Below are 14,812 nucleotides of genomic sequence, written 5' to 3' on the forward strand. Positions count from 1 at the left end.
ATGAAAGATGAAGAAGAATTAGACATGAGTACTATAGGTCTAGTTCTGATTTCCTCCATACTGCTATTACAGAATTAATCTGATTTCACAGTAATATGTTTCTAATGACTACTCCTAAATTCATGTCTGAATTTGATCAAATAAATTAAATCTCCTTGGTACAAGGCACTTAGAATAGATGGACCAAAGTTACGCCAATAATTTAAAATGGAATGAGAAAATCATATTTGCCAGCATTTCACATGGAAGAAAAAATATCTACTACACAAGTTGGAACACCTGCACACATGGTTTTGGGACATGCACAAATGGCCTGCTGTATATCTACAGCCTTAGAAATACCTTAGACTTGTTACACACACACGGATCAGTTGCAGAGCGGATGCACAGGAGGCATGACATGTCCTGGATGCGTCTAACTCACTCCATAAGCAGGGAAAGGCTGATCTGCCTATTTGTCCACAAAAAAACCCAATTGGAGAGACTGCTGCTGCTCTGCCTATTGTTCAGGATTGCAGATTATCCCAGAAAGTGGAAGAGTAGTAGATAACTTGCAGTAATTTCCTGGCACACTGTTAAAGCAGTTAGCTGGTTTAAAGAAAAGAAGTTGGATTCTACTTGTTGCTCCTAAATTAGTGATAACTGGTCAAGGTAATTCATATTAGTGAGCTCTAGATTAAAAATTAAATTTAATTCACATCAAACTCCTTATAGAAGCCAGACTATTTAACAAAAGCATAGATTTTAGTGATTGAAAAGCAAAGAAAAATGACCATAAAGCTACAGATAGAAGATGGACCAAAAGAAAATAAAGGCAGATTTATTTGTACAAAATTAGGAAAAATGTAAGGAGGGGAAAAAGTTAGAGATGCAGACAATAAATTAGGAAAAGTATCCAGCTTTGTACCTGACCTTCAGAATAACTATTAGACCCATAAGGAATAAACAGAAGCACCAGAGGATGAAATCACATGTGATACTACGGGACTAAATATAAGAGTAGTACAAAACCACCTGAAAATTGAGACTAAAAAATTAATAAGGAAAGAAGGCATGGGAATGAGAGACTTTTGGGGAGGCACAACACATTTCCTAATCCTTTTATTTTGAATATTAATATTTTGTCTCTCTAAGCATATTTGGATCATAGTGGACTTTTCTCCAAGGACTTAAGTCACAGTTTTTTAAACTAACTGCTGCATGTATTCTAAAAACTTCGATGTTGTTATGCTCTTAAATATTCAAGCATTAAATATGCTCTCATCTAGAACTTTTCTATTGTGCATTTTACATAGTTAAGAAGACTGACATCATATTCAGCTCACAGAAGTGGCCAAGTCTTCCCTGTCCTCTTTGCTTCATTTGTTGCCTTGATGTTCTGATAGAAAATCTTACCAGGAGAGTGGCAACTCTCAGAAATGAAGCCATGAAATCAGGTCAATTTCAAGTTTTCTATAATGGCTTTAAATGTGCTGCAAAATGTCTGAACTTCTCTCTTTAATAGGAAATATTTTATACACAGAATTTTTCTGTAACATAGTTGAAATGGTAAAAACAGCAGTTCTGGGAAAAAATCAGGTATTTTAAATAATCAGATACAAAAAGGAAAGAAATGCAGAAGCACTGAAAAAAAGGAGTGGGATGCAAGAAAAGAATAATTAAAATCTGACAAAATCCATTGGCTTTGGCAAGTTTAGATTAACATCTGTAGGAAAAAAAAACACCAAGAAAGAAAATAAATCACAAGATAATGTTAGAAGTAAAATCACTGTGATAATCAGATATGTCTCATTTCACAGTTTGCTTCAGTTCCTCCCTTCTCTGTACAAGACACTGGACAGTATCACTATTGAAAAAGGTTCATCTGGCATTATCTGCAGATAAACTAACATTGATTTTTTTTTTTTAAATGGGCACCTAACACCACAAGAGATACCGAAACAAGAAAAAATACAATGGTTAATACAAATAAATCCAGATTAACAACTAAAGCATAGGGTTAATTAAGAATGACATTTAATCACCTTTGATGTTACGTGACAACGTAAAAAAGAAAAGCACAATAAACTCCAGAGGTTCTGCCAAAGCATGTAAAATTTAGTTGCTCGTTCATTCGTTCTTATTTATTATGAAGCTTCAACTAAAGTGTAACATTCTATTTTACTTTAGAAACAAAAAGGAATAGTATTTTAAAGTTTAAACAGAAAACAATTAACTTCTGACAGCAATTTAGACAACTTTTTCAACTTCCTTCTCCACCCAGCAAAAAACTATTAGGCATTTTTCTCTTGCACTTATTTATCTCGGTTCCATTTGAATTTTGATTCTTTTAGATACAAAAAACTGGGATGAAATAACACGTGTATGTTGGAGTGTGAGTTTACTTCAGTGAAACATGCATTAATTCTTTCTACTAAAGAAGCACACTGTGCTTGAAATTGTTGACAACTGTTCTGCATCTCAGTGTTCTATAAACTTTGTTTCTTATCACTGGGAAATTAACACATTTTTATAATGACACACTTGTGTGTGAATTTTAGCCTGATTATAAAGCTACAACAAAAATCAAAGAGACTTCCAGAGTTCATCATACTTCAATTATCTGTACCTCATTTCACAGCTTGCAGAAAAATGTCACATTACTTTCTTCTCTATTATTTAATTTTATTTTATATAAATGTTTTACTTACACAAATGGAGTCTTTTGATCCATCTAACTGGGAAATGCATTCACTTGTTTGAATAATCCAGGTCTGACATTTAAATCAGGTACATTGCATGTATGTTTTTGCCTGTGCATATCTCCCTCACTCCTGAGGGACACCTGCACAGTGAAGAACAGACAGATCTTGTTGCTCCCTGATAAGGTCACCGAGGCTTAGCTATAATATAGCCTTGCTTAATCCTCATTGGTTTTGCCTACTGAGCACAAGGCTGTTTCCTTGACAACACAGCTGCAGTTGCCACAGCATCCAGAGCCACATGTGATGTCCAGGTTTAGGGTATGGCCCAGCTGAAAATCTATTATTCAATGCTATTTTCTACAAGTTATTTTAGGCTAAAAATAAAATCAGTGAAAATCTTCCTTACATTCTATTTCTTCTGTTAATATTAAGCCCTTTGCTATTACTTACTTACAAAAACATCTCCTATATGGGATGGACACTTCTGAAACTCAGGAGTCATGACAATTCTTCTCTTGGTGAGCACACAGTCTAAAGGTGTTCTTTATTCAAGGCATGTCATTTGCATGTGATATGCAAGTAAGAATTAATCATCAGCTTGTGATATAAGAAGGCAGACAGAATTATGAAATATATATAAAAAAACGCAGTAATAATCTGGAAAGTGGAAATATGACTAATGACATCACAAACAGGGAGACGATTTTACTTTTTTTTCAAAATGTTTCAAAAAACATTTCAAAAAGTGACTGGCATACATTATACCCAGTTTTGAAGTTGAGAATCACGCAAGACCATACAAAGCCTATCCTATTTTTTAAGCCTTGCCTCACATCTTAACCAAGGTAGTCAACTGTCTATCCTGTTGATGCCAGTAAGAGATTTGTCATCTAACAGTATCACTATAATGACTTGGTATTAAAATCATTTATGGGCTTTGTCTGCTGAAATGGCTAATGCATTAGGAAAAGTGACCCAGAGAAGTTCCTTTCTGCTGTTTTATTATCACTGAATTAGAGAGAGGTTATCTGATTTATAAATGCTCACAGTGTGTTTATCAGTTACACGACACAGTAACCTTGCCTTACTTGTGGTTTTGCTTAATGAATTCCACATATTCCTGGAGCTCTTATACATGACGGTAATTCATCTGGATTTAAGTATTTCCTGGAAATTTCAGGGATGAGTTGAAACTGCTAGGTGTATATGTATGTAACTGCTGAAAACCATCTTGTCTATCCCATGGGAAGTGGATACTGGTCAACACACAAAGATTTCAGAAGCAGAAGTATGATTAGATCCTCTGGTTAGAAGTTGAAGGCAGACACATTGAGGACAGAAGTAAGGCGCAGAATTTCAACATTACTGACAATCAGGCATTCAAATAACTGCTGGAGGGCTGTGTGGAATGTTCCATAAATTCTGAATGATTTTCTAGGTTATACATTCTACTTTAAAGAACAATAAATGCATGGAAATTCTACAGCCCCATACTACACAGAAAAGCTGATTAGATGATGATAGCATTATAATCTATAACTCATTACCAGGAAAAGAAGTGTTCAGAATAAATCAATATACAGTAATCTGTTACACTAGCCATTTTAAAGATGCACATATTCTTGAGTTTCATAGAAACAGAGCAGACTCATCCAAGAACTATACATGCAAGGCTCCAGTGATCAGCTAATTATATGTACTTTGTTTCTGTGAAATGCAAGAACACTGAAAATCTGTCTTCCACTGAGTTTGAGCTTAGCAAGACATAAAACTTGGTACTCAGAGGTTACAGCTGTACTCATAACTTAACTGTGCCCAGTATCACTCTCTGGCACTCAGACTAACTGCCCTAGAACAGAACAATATTATTAAACTCTATTATCTTCCAAAACAGGTTGTCTGCAAGCAAACTGCCAACTGGGGATGACCCACAGCCTATACAAACAGTAGCAGTAATGCTCCTCCTCCTCAGAAAAAAAAATTATTCCTGTGAAAGCTTCATATTCCAGGCTAATGTCCCAGGCAAAACTTTACTCCCTTGTACAAATAATAACACAGTATTGACAACTGACTTTCAGTGAGGGGGGAAATTCTCGGGCACTGTGTAACTTACTAATATTCACATAACCAAGGAGGTGAGACTTCACGTGGCAAAAACCTTCTGACCTCAGAGCTTGGGAGGTTGTTGTGATCCTGCATTTGACTGTCAATGAAGCAATATCTTATCATTGTGAATGGCAGGACCAACCAACTTCTACTGAATTTAGAACTGATATGAAATCTAGCCTCTTTCAAGCATTGGAAATAACAATAATAGTGGACTATGGTGTTTAGTTCCACCCAGAAACCCCAGATCAAAGTGAGTCTGATGGAATTTAAAATTGAGAAACAAACCAAAAATTTAAACCCAGAAACGCATGACTTGTGCAAGTAGAAGCCAGAAATCCTCCATTATTTCATAAGCCATATGTCCAAATTAGTGCTCTAAGTCATGATTGAATCACCTCTAATAAAACAAGCTGAGAATTCCAAATTAGCCTGGAATATGAAGCTTTCACAGGAATAATTTTTTTTTCTGAGGAGGAGGAGCATTACTGCTACTGTAAATCAGTAGAGCTACTGAGCCTCTGATACTTGTCCTAAAAATATTTCAGAATGAGTATTAAGTGAGGGTCAGCAAAAAGTAGCTGAGATTGTGTGACTGCTGATCTATAAAGCTATTTGTACTATCTGAAAATATACGGCTGGGAATAATAAATGAAATATATCAAATTAAGAAAGACATGGGAAGGTAGAAAGATAATGGTTAATGCCTGATGAGTCACAGCCATACAACACTAACTGATAAGCCCAAGATGTTGCAGGCTGTAATTTATAATGTTCTACCAGTTTCAGTTGACTTAATAAATTTCAGATCTTCTCTGGCTACGTGATTTGTTCCAAATGGTTAGTTTTAGATATTTGGATTAAAATTCCAGTTTCACATAAATCAAGAGCAAAACTATGGTGAAAGACTAGAAATGGATATAGACAGGTGAGGAAGAAGGAAGCAATGAATACAGTGATCATGGTTACAGGCTGTAATCTCAGAAAAACCTTGATCTAACCAGTCCGAACTTCATGAAGCTAGCAGAGCAAAAGTGATAGTAAGAAGCCATGGGATATACGGGGATTACTGAATGTTTACACAAATTCCTATCAAGTGGGAAAGATAACATGAGAGAAAGCAAAAAAATTACCATTGGAAAATTTAACAAGTGGGAGATAAAGGCTGGCATAGAAAAGGAGGGAGGGAGGCAGGGAGGGAGGGAGCATTGGGGGTCTAAAGTGAAAGGTTTAGGAATAGGTTTAATGTGGATATAGAAATGAGATGGCGACAAACTACACACTGCATCAATATTTTAGATAAACACACATGGAACAAGGCTACATTTTTCTAACTTTAGAAAAAGGATTTTACAATAATTAAATGGTGAAACAAGAGAAAACAAACCTATCAGTCTGTAGCTGAATAAGGAAGGTGCTATTTTAGAAATACTTTTCAGTAAGTATAGGCAAAAAAAATATACAGTCTATCTAGCCAGATAATTCATTGTACTACATCAAAATTATGCAGTACTACAATGCATAGAATAGATCCTATACAAAATGACTTTATTGGTTTATGTTTGTTCAAACAATGCTGACAGTAACTATGTATTGGCAGACTTTATATCTGACAACATATCTACTATCATTCCACATCTAATATAAAAACAAAAAGCTGTTAAAAATCTTTCCTTGTGGGCTAATTTGACAGAAATGCACTATGTGCCCACATGTGTTTTAACTCAGCTTGTACTGGGCAAATTCAGTACTAATGATGGTGGAACAAGAATGAGCTGAAGATGGCACCCAGGCTCCAGTACTGCGTGACAGACGGATTACCAGGAGCAAGGCAAGAAACAGGAGAGGGAGATAAGTGTGGAGAAATAGGAAGAGTTTTGTTTTGTCCCCTATTGAACTGGAACTTTATACTAGATGTTCACAGAGAGGTGTCTGAGTGATTTTAGTTTAGATGGAGCAAGACTGAAGTAAGTAAAGAAGCAGATAATAGCTTGACCTCATAGTTAATGGATTTGAGATGTCCGAGCCTGAATAAGGCATTCCAATGTACCTTGTGGTAAAAACACTTAGAAGAGAAGGATTTAATCAACTGAGAACACAGCAGTTTGTTTCTTAGCAACACAGGTCACCAAGAATACATCACTCCACTCATATAATTGTTTTCCTACTGAATATGGTTAAATTTAAGTTTTCAATTTTTCCTTTCAAATATGTCAAGTGTGCCAGCTTACATAACAGAAAAGATCAGGTTAGCACAACTATGAACACAAGCCCCCACGACAATGATCTTCCACCTTCAAGAACAGTGGAGCTGAAAATGTAAAGAAAATTACTGGGGGCGGAGGGGGGGGGTCCTTTTGTTTTGTTTTGTTTTGTTTTGTTTTTAAACACCCAACATACAATAGAAAGTGCTCTCCATCTGATTGACCCGTATTTGTCAATCTCTGGGAAGTCAGAAAAACTAGGAATTCTATTGCTTTCAGAAGAAAATGTAGAATGTATAATCTATTATATCTATTATCTATTATAATCTATAATCTATAATTATTTTCCTACAGACTACATATTAAATAAATAACTAATAAAGAAAATTAGGCCCTTTGAAAGAATGCAGTAAGAAAGACAATATCAATTTTCTAAGATACTAAGATAGTACAGTGATAAGCAAGATATAGTAGGTCTAGTAAAATAACCACAGTTAATCAAACTAAGAGCATTTGGTGAATACTGTTTGTGCTTTAGTCCCCTCATGATTCATAAGTTAGAAAAATACTAAAACCCAAAATTTTCCGTAAACTTGTGAAAACTTATTTTGAATAAAATATTACCTATGCAAAACTGTAACTAATTAATTATTTGCTCATTTCAATTCTGAGAAAGCTATTTACACAGGTGATTGAACCACATAAAATTTGCATGTTGCAGATGTAAGACAGTGAAGTGGCTTTTGGAAAGTTACAGGCTGTTTAAAATATTGCTAAGAAGAGTGTTCAGTCTGTAAAGACTATGAGCACCTTGCATTATCAATGCTCTATGAAATCACTGTCATAAAATATTTTACAAATTTTAAAAATAATGTTAATACACAACCAAACCATTAATTAGCCATTTCAAACCTTAATGATGCAGAAGCAGGTCTCATCTAGAAGTGAGACTTTTATAAGCAAAACAACTACATTTAGACAGACAACTAATGTTCCTATTAGAACAAATGTACAGACAAAAATTTGTTCCTATTAGAACAAATGTACAGACAAAAACGTACCTATAGGAAAGCTCCAGAGTTAATTATTAGAAATTCTGAAACAGGTGACAACTGCAAACACAGTTGTATTTGCATCATGTATTTTACATCCATACCAGATAAAAAAAAATCTATAGTCAGGAAAGGATCTTAATTTTCATAACTACCTTAAAAACATCAGCTGAAAAACACAGAAAATAATAACTACAAATGCTTAAAAAAGAGTTATAACTAATGTGACAAATCTCATTTTAAAATTCTTTAAAACGAATGACTAATGAATAAACAACAAAGATTTCAAGTTCACTCCTTTTGGAGGCTAGCACATATTGGTCAAGATAAAAGCAAAATCAAAGTTAAGTGGATATAAGGCTTTCTGTAACAGGAGAAGGAATAAGAAAGAGGAAAAGACACTAATTAACAGAAAAGAATACAAGCATACTCAGGGTTAGTTCATGTTTAACAACAAGATTCTTACACGGTAGCTCATGTTTACATCCACTCTAGAAGAACCCCAAATCCCTAAGTTCTTACAATAATATTCATGTAAGAATGAAGATATAAATGATGTTAAAATGTATTTATATTAATGTTAATGTATGGAAAACAATGCTAAAAATGAAGTTACAAATAAAATAACATGTAGATCACAATTGCTATCTTATTATAGTCAGGACCTTAAGTGAATGGTTTTCCTAGCACATATGGTGGTAATACGCACCTTGACAGCTAACTGAAGGAGTCATTAGAGTTATGAACACCCTTTTAAATATGAGCTACTCAGGATTCCCAATCCATTCCCTCTGTCTTGTCTTTAAACAGTTTAATTACGTCCTCTCTACTGCAGAGTAAGCTCTATCATCCTAGCTTGTCAAGAAATTCCTCTGAAAATTCTATTAGCTATTTTCTTAAGTTATTATGAATGTATGTTCATTAGATTGTAACATAGATCAGTTGAAAGATGCTGATATTCTACTTGCAAGGTAGATTCTCTGCTAATACTGTGTTAACATGGACACTGAACTGAAACTTGACAGTCTTCTGATTCACACAAGAATTAAATGTTTCTTTTCTCCTAAGAACTCTCTATTTCATATTTCCCTGTATTACCTATATCTTGTATCTCAGAACTTGTTGATTTCTTTTCTGTGAGATCACTTCTTTTGTTGGATCCACTATTGAATAGAACACCTTCCAGATAACTGGGACTGAAACACTGACATCATAATTCAACAGCTCCAAAAGAATTAAATGATTTAAAACACAATCAAGCATATAACAAGATTCTAAAACTGCAGCCGATAACAATGTTTACTTGTTAAACAGGTATAGATATTAAATGCTTAAAACATTGTAAAACCATTAAGTAACAGTGTAAAAAGAGTAAGTAACAATAAGGAGTCTCACATACATCAGGCTTAGGTCAGCTGACATTACTTGTGAAAGTATTACAAATCTAATTAATAGTTCTAGCTGGAAAAGTAACAAAGTAAGGTTTCATTTTATAATTTTTTCAAAACAAATTTTCTATACTAAATTAACTACAATTTTAAAATAAAATTAAAATTTTCATCACGATTGGTAGGGATTTTAATCAAAACAAAGCATTTCTAAAAATACAGAAAACAGTAAATTTTCATCATCTACAAAGGAAAAAATAGAGATAAAATGGTTAAATGACTTACATCATGTCACACAGTCAGTAGCTTGTGCAGGAGAAAGACTTCACATTTCTTGTTTCAAAAACTTTATGGATTCTTTCAGCCTCCAATATCTGAAAGCAGAGTTAAGCACAGGTTAAAAAGGGAGCAGTAATACAGGCACTAAAATCAGACAAAAAATTTTCCATTTCCTAAAAACCAATGTAGCTTTCAGCATTACAGAATGTATTTTTTAATGTGATGGAGATAGATTTTTCTTTTTGTCATACTTAATGATGCCTTGTCAAGTGTGTTCAGGTAATTACCAGAAGTCTAATAGCAAAATGAAACAACCCAAATTGCCAGCATCTCCATGTATCTGTCATACAAGTTTTCAATCACTGCAGCTCCAATTTCAATTTCTGTATCATAATTATTCTTCATTACAGCAACAGCGTTAAGACATGAAACTGATTTCCACTAATGTTAATTGTCTTACAGTAGTAATTCATGTTTAACTACCTGCTTGTCTCTATATTCCTTGTTTATACTTTTCCTACATGACAATATTTTTTGGATTGCATAGTTACAAAGACATTTCATAATTTGCCACTTTTCAGTGAAAGAATAAAGTTTTAAGACGTGGCCAGCACATCATACAAGGAAACACAGACTTCTAGTGATATCTTTTGACCTCACCTTTCTCTCAGTAAAGTAAGTCTTCTAAAAACAGTGCTAGCAGAGTCTCAAACTCTTCAGTGATGGGATATGTCACGTAAAATTTGGAAAATTTCAGCATCCTTCTCGACGCAAATGTAGAAATAACACAAGTCTTACATAGTCTGTAAAGTGTGACAGATCAAGTGATTGTCTCTGGTTTTGATGGAATTCATAATTTTAGAAAACATTACTAACTTAGAATAATTCAACTGATTTAAAACAAAATATTCTTTATACAATGGAAACATTTCAACACAATGCAGCAAATCTATTACAATTTCCTATTAAGAAATGAGAAATTTCAACAGTATTAAACATCTTGTATCTTTTTTCTTTTTCAGAATTAATCATGCCAGAAAATTTATCCTTATAGCAATTTCAGTGCTGTTAACTTAAAATACAAATAGGTTATCTTGAGATTATTAGTTAAGCAGTATCCAATGTTTGGAAAGCCCAGGAATGTAGCATCATATGCATCAACCAACTCTCTTTACCAGACAGTATATTATTACCTGAACAGATGCAAAGAATCATTAGTCATAACAAATGTGAGGACAAAGTCTGCCAAAATGATCGATACTGAGAGAAAGAAAGAAAAGAATATGCTTCATTATTCAGAAAATGTTTTTATTTTCTTTTTTAATTCTAGAAATGTTAAGCAAAAATAGCTAGTAGCTTGATAATTATTTGATAATCATTGAATATGAGTTTGCTGGTCAGAAGCTTTCACATTAGTTGCAATTAGAAATAAGATATATCACCAAGAATGAAAAATACTTTAAAATAACTATTTTAGAATATAGCCTGCTCATTTTCCAGAATTCTTAGACTCTGGTGAACTAGCATATTAATTGCACACGCTTTACACAGTCCAGCTTTGCAACATGCAGTGACAGCTGATGCAACTCAGTGGTCATTCACTACTGCCTACGAACCAACAACCAACAACTTTTCATCTAGTTTTCTGTATATTTCTATTTTCCTGTTTATTATTGCCCTCTAGGTTCATAATTTCTATGTTATTTCCCTTTCAGTTTTTCAGAAATGTCAAAGTTTTCATTAACAGATTACAGTCATAGTTCAATGATCTTAAATGATATAAAATACCTCCTAATGAAAAATATAAGCCCATATGAATTTAAAAAAAAAAAAAACAAACCACAAACAGTTTTTTTCTATTTTGCTGAGTGTGTAGCAACTGCACTTTTTGTAATCTTGCTGTTCTTACTGTCTGTAAAATTCCAGTAGTGATTGGATCAGAAAGACTGGAGCTAATGTACCTTCCAACAGTGCTTTTGTTTCTACTCCAGTGTTCTGTATGTTATTAGATAGAGCAGATCACCCCTTCCTAAGCAGAGGAATAAAAATATTTACAACTGGTTAGTAATCATCTCATCTATAAAAAATTGGGTAGGCCTAAGGCAAAACACACAGCGACAAAGTATATAATGTAATAACAAATTACAGTATTCTCAACATGAGGAAAAACCTAAATTTTAAGGATATTTAGGAAAAAGAAAATCTTATTAATCCCATAAGTTAATCACCATAGGCATCATAAAGAAGTACATTGTTTTCATGGTTGCTTTGCCTAGTCTGTTCCATTCAACCTCCACAGCCAACACAAATCTGTCTCTTACCCCTTTTCCTGTGTTCTTCCACCTCAGTTATTGTTGTCTACATCCTTTCACTCTGTCTAGCAAACCCTAGCTTCTCCATTCTTCCAACTTCTATCAGTGCTCAATTCTTTCAAACCAAGTGACTCTCTACCATTCTCTGGCTTCCTCGTTGTTTCCTGTCCCCTGCATGGCTCCCAATCCTACCCTCCTCATTCACTCTGTTCTTGAATATAAAATCATCTTCCCAGTTGCATGGAACCTTTTTTTTGCAGACAGAAATGCTACGCTTTTAATGGAAGTGGCTTAACTTTCACTTTTTTAATATAAAGTGGCAGGATACCTCCTGCCTTGTACATTAACTTTAGTGTGTGCAATACATATATTGTACTGTCTCAGTACAGGTCCTTTTCATATTTTTGCCTCTTCATTTAATAGTAAGAAGTGAAGAAGTCACATTTTAGCAGGCCTGAATTTTGCAGCAATGCAAAATTTTGCAGCAATGTCCAAGTCAACCAAACTGCACTTCAGAATTATGCAAAGAGGTGGCTTCCCTGTCATGGGGATCATTTTACTGGAATTAGTGCTGAGTATCTTGGAGGAGGGATGGGAAACAGAAAAGGATACATTAATGGAAAAAATCAAAGAAGAAGGAAGAAAGGAACAAGCTGCTCCCCAGATCCCTTCTTTGTGAAGGGTACAAAATAGCGTATTTCCCATTCCTGGTTGCTGCAAAAAGTATTTAATAATTTGTCATATCAACTGGCTAGAACATATCTTGGGGCTTCTATTCCCCTGGGAAAGAAAATTTTGACTCAGTCTGCTTCAAGATTGATCACATTAGTTAAGCCATGTCATTCTGAGAGCTATCAGCCAAATTTCTATAATCATACACTTGGAAGTGTAATGATGACCTATCTGCTGTGTAATTCACCCACAAACTGGCACTATTTGGTTTATCTGTTCCACAATTATAAATGCAAATCATACTATCTGCAACGACAAAGATGGCAGAGCTTTTCTCATTCCTGTGTCAAAGACAGTACAAACTTAAGCAGCCCAGAATTCAATGGACAACAAATAATCAAAGATTTTGTGATTACATGTGCAAAAGTTTTGGTTACGCTGGCTGGTGCAGAAAACCTTTCCTGCATCTCAACATTCAGTTGCTGGCATAGCTAAAGTAGCTTCCCTTCTTTGAACCATACAACAGTATCATCAGTCCTCCAGGGAAATGATACAGAGATATGAAGCATATCCACCCAACCATACTTCATAGTAATTGTGCTTTCCATATTTATGATATCAGCTTCCAAACAACCCTGTTCACTAATTTGGTAGATGAACAACTTATCTGCATTCATGGCCAAATAAAAACAAAAGTTTAGGCAATTCTGCTGCCTTGCAGTTCAGTCCTCAGTAACTTTTCCACAAAAAAAGAGGACATAAATGTAAATTTCCATGAAAATCTTGTTTTCTCACTCAAGCTTCCTTTTTAGCTCCCTATGCTTGGGCCCATATTTATAGTCAATTTCATAAGCTCTCAAAAGCTGATGTTGAATAATCTCAATAAATATTCTTGCAAAATATTGTCCAGATTGTATCTATCAGCAACTGGTTAGAGAAGTTTCAATAGTACTCAACTTCATTTAATTCCTTTGTTGCAACATCTTTAAGAGTGCTGCTTGCAAGTTATATGTGTTGGTTTTTTTGAGATGTTACAATTAATTTCCACCGCCTTAAGCCAAGACAGGCAAGCCAAATGGGTTACTGCAAAAAATAATGAAAAGAGTAATGTCATTAATGTGGTTAGATGAAAAGCTGCACTAGATCAACAAGGAGCTCTGGAAAAATTAGGCCAGCTGCAAGGTAAGATATAAAATACAGCCAAGACAAGCTAAGTTGAAAAATACTTTGTAGAGATGCAGAGAAGCTTAATACTTTCAAATGGCAGACTAACAGAGCTGAAGGAAAAGGTCCAGCTGTTTCATAAGCAAATCTATAATTAAATGCAATTAAGGATTTAAACTAATATCAATCAATTCTAATATTAACTGCCACAAAGCTTTAGCCCAATTAATATCTGAAGAGCAATTGGCATTATCTACAGATCACTACTGATATGATTAGCATATCAATAATTTGTACTAAAATTGCTGGAGACCCTTAGTTGAATAATACAATTGCTCCTTGTTCCCTTTTTGGTTCTATTGTTACTCCAAGTATACTTAAAAAAGACAAAAAAGAAGTGGCTTACAGAAGGCAAAGGGAAGGAGTTGAATTTAGGAAAAAAGCTATGGTTACACAAAGTAAACTGTATGTGTTACATAGAATGTGCATCATATGTACCAAAATCATTGTTGGTTTTACACACACGTATTCAGGCTTTCATTGTTTATAAAATAACTCTTTCTTGGTACATTCAGTTCACCATCTAGATGATACTCCATAATGCTTCGTAAGTCTCCAGAGGCAGCTGCTCAAGACATAGTGTACCCATATTTTGATACGTCTCTTTAAAATCCAGATCAAACACTTTAGGGATTGAGATCATCATCATGATGCTTTCCTATTTTCAAGTTTGGTTTTGACTCCACAATTGCACAGATAACTTCTTCAGCTCACTTAATCTCAGCTGATTCCAAGAACAAATTCTGACTCATCACATACAGTGAACAGTTTGAAGTGCAGCAGCAAAACTCCTCTTACCGGTCTATACTTTATTCACACACTCAGACCTGGCTGAGTGCCAGTCTTAATCCTGACCAGAATTTGCACTTTAACTCACATCACAGGCCACCA

This window comes from Aptenodytes patagonicus, chromosome Z (assembly GCF_965638725.1).
Source record: "Aptenodytes patagonicus chromosome Z, bAptPat1.pri.cur, whole genome shotgun sequence".
Taxonomy (NCBI): Eukaryota; Metazoa; Chordata; class Aves; order Sphenisciformes; family Spheniscidae; genus Aptenodytes; species Aptenodytes patagonicus.